The sequence below is a fragment of the Magnolia sinica genome, chromosome 8, assembly GCF_029962835.1.
Source record: "Magnolia sinica isolate HGM2019 chromosome 8, MsV1, whole genome shotgun sequence".
In the NCBI taxonomy this organism is placed as follows: Eukaryota; Viridiplantae; Streptophyta; class Magnoliopsida; order Magnoliales; family Magnoliaceae; genus Magnolia; species Magnolia sinica.
This window is the reverse complement of record NC_080580.1, coordinates 44,387,498-44,390,183: the sequence shown is the minus strand read 5'-3', so window position 1 is coordinate 44,390,183 and position 2,686 is coordinate 44,387,498.

Sequence of the window (2,686 nt, the reverse complement as noted above, 5' to 3'; positions counted from 1 at the left end):
AATTCTTTAAACCTATAGCTTATAACCTATAGCTTATAACCTATACCTAAACCTAAACCTAAACCTAAACCTAAACCTATAACATATAACCCAAACCTAAACCTAAAACCTAATATATTCTCAAATCCCTAAACCTAAACCTACACCTAATCCTAATCTCAACTGCCTAACCTAAACCTAAACCTAAACTTGAAAATCTAAACCTAAACCCGGTCCCAAACCCGAACTCAATTTCTTAAACTTAAACCTTAACCTATTCTCAATTCCCTAAACCTATAGCTTATAACCTAAACCTAAACCTAAACCTAAACCTAAACTTAAACTTAAACTTTAACCTAAACCAATAACCTATAACCTAAACCTAAACCTAAAACCTAAATGTATTCTCAAATCCCTAATCCTAAACCTACACCTAATCCTAATCTCAACTTCTTAACCTAAACCTAAACCTAAACTTGAAAATCCAAACCTAAACCCGATCCAGAACCCGTACCCAATTTCCTAAACCTAAACATTAACATATTCTCAATTCCCTAAACCTATAGCTTATAACCTAAACCTAAACCTAAACCTAAACCTAAACCTAAACCTAAACCTATAACCTAGAACCTAAGCCTAAACCTAAAACCTAAATGTATTCTCAAATCCCTAAACCTAAACCTAATCCTAATCTCAACTCCCTAACCTAAACCTAAACCTAGACTTGAAAACCCAAACCTAAACCCGATCCCGAACCCGATTTCCTAAACCTAAACCTTAACCTATAATCTAACCTAAACCTAAACCTTTAACCTAAACCTATAACCTAAACATAAGCCTAAAACCTAAACCTAAACTTAAAATCGAAATGTATTCTCAAATCCCTAAACCTAAACCTACACCTAATCCTAATCTCAACTCCCTAACCTAAACCTAAACATAAACTTGAAAACCCAAACCTAAACCTGATCCCGAACCCAAACCCGATTTCCTAAACCCAAACCTTAACCTATAACCTAACATAAACCTAAACCTATTACCTGCACTTATAACCTAAACCTATAACCTAAACATAACCCTAAAACCTAAACCTAAACTTGATAACCCAAACATAAACCTGATCCCGAACTCGGACCCGATTTCCTAAACTTAAACCTTAACCTATTCTCAATTCCCTAAAGGTATAACCTATATACTATAACCTATAACTAAAACCTAAACCTTAACTTAAACCTATAACTTAAGCCTAAACCTAAACCTAAACCAAAACCTATAACCTTAACGTTAACTTATAACCTAAAACCTAAACCTAAAACCTAAAACCTAAACCTAAACCTGTTTTAATGATCAGTTTTATTTTTAAAAAGTGTCCACTTTTTTGGAAGAAGTTTATGCAATTCTTCGTAATTCTGAATTATAATGTTTTGTTGGTTTAATATTTTTTTTCAGGTGAAAGACACAAAAAGAAAATTGTTGTTGATTTTTTTCTTTTTTTATTTATGATGTTAAACTTATATGTATTTATGTGTGGATGAATGTAATGTGGATAAGATTGCTTGTGTTTAGATGGATGTAGTTTATGTTTGGATGAATGTAGTTTATGTTGGATTTATGTGGTTTGGGTTGTTTAGATGGATGTGAATGTGAATATGATGAAATATATTATATAACAGGTGTATATTAGGAAGAATACGATGAAATATATTGTAACAGGTGTATATTGACCCTCATAAAAAGGACGGTCCATGACAGTCCTTGTAAAGGACGGTCTATGGCCGTCCTTTGAAGGCCCATAAGAGACGGTTCATGACAGTCCTTTTTAAGGACGGTCCATGACCGTCCTTTTAAAGGACGGTCAAAGGACGGTCTATGGCCGTCCTTTGAAGGCTTATCAGAGACGGTCTACGACAGTCTTTTTTAAGGACGGTCCATGACTGTCCTTTTAAAGGACGGTCTATGGCCGTCCTTTGAAGACTTATCAGAGACGGTCGATGGCCGTCCTTTAAAATCTTATAGGAGATGGTCTGAGACCGTCCTTTTTAAGGACGGTTCACGACCGTCCTTTTTTGGGACGGTCCATGACCGTCTTTTTTTTCGTCAATAAAAATGACGGTTTTCGACCGTCCTTTAAGTAATACGACACGTCAAAATTTGACGGCCCTTGCGACGGTCCATGACCGTCCTTTTTGGCCATTTGAGACGGTTTTGGACCGTCCTTTTTTCGTAGTTTTGGCGTAGTGTGGTATGCAGCAATGATGTATGCCCTCACACAAAGCTCCCTCACAAGCGACTCCAAAAACCAAGTTCACTCAGGAGAACCTTCCTAAACTGCAACTTCCTCGCCAAAGCACATGCAATGCAGTGCATGGTCGTGTTAGCCAAGTACTTAATTAAGCTTATTCATACGGTAGGTTCAGGAAGCTAGGGTACCTCCCTTTATATCATTAACCCAAACCGAAGGATCCATCTAGGGTCGTCAATCCTAGTTAATCACATACGATAAGAAAGTTATAGGGCATCACCCCTAATGAAAAGCAGTGGATAGGCAAATTCAAAAGTTTATACTCGCGGTCACTACGGGGAGGCTCGTCACCTCAGCGTAGGCTGATGGCTCGAACACGGTGTCCCATACCACCATGCCCGGCTCACGAGTTTGGGTTGCTCACTGGTCACTACGGGGAGGCTCGTCACCCCAGCATAGGCCAAC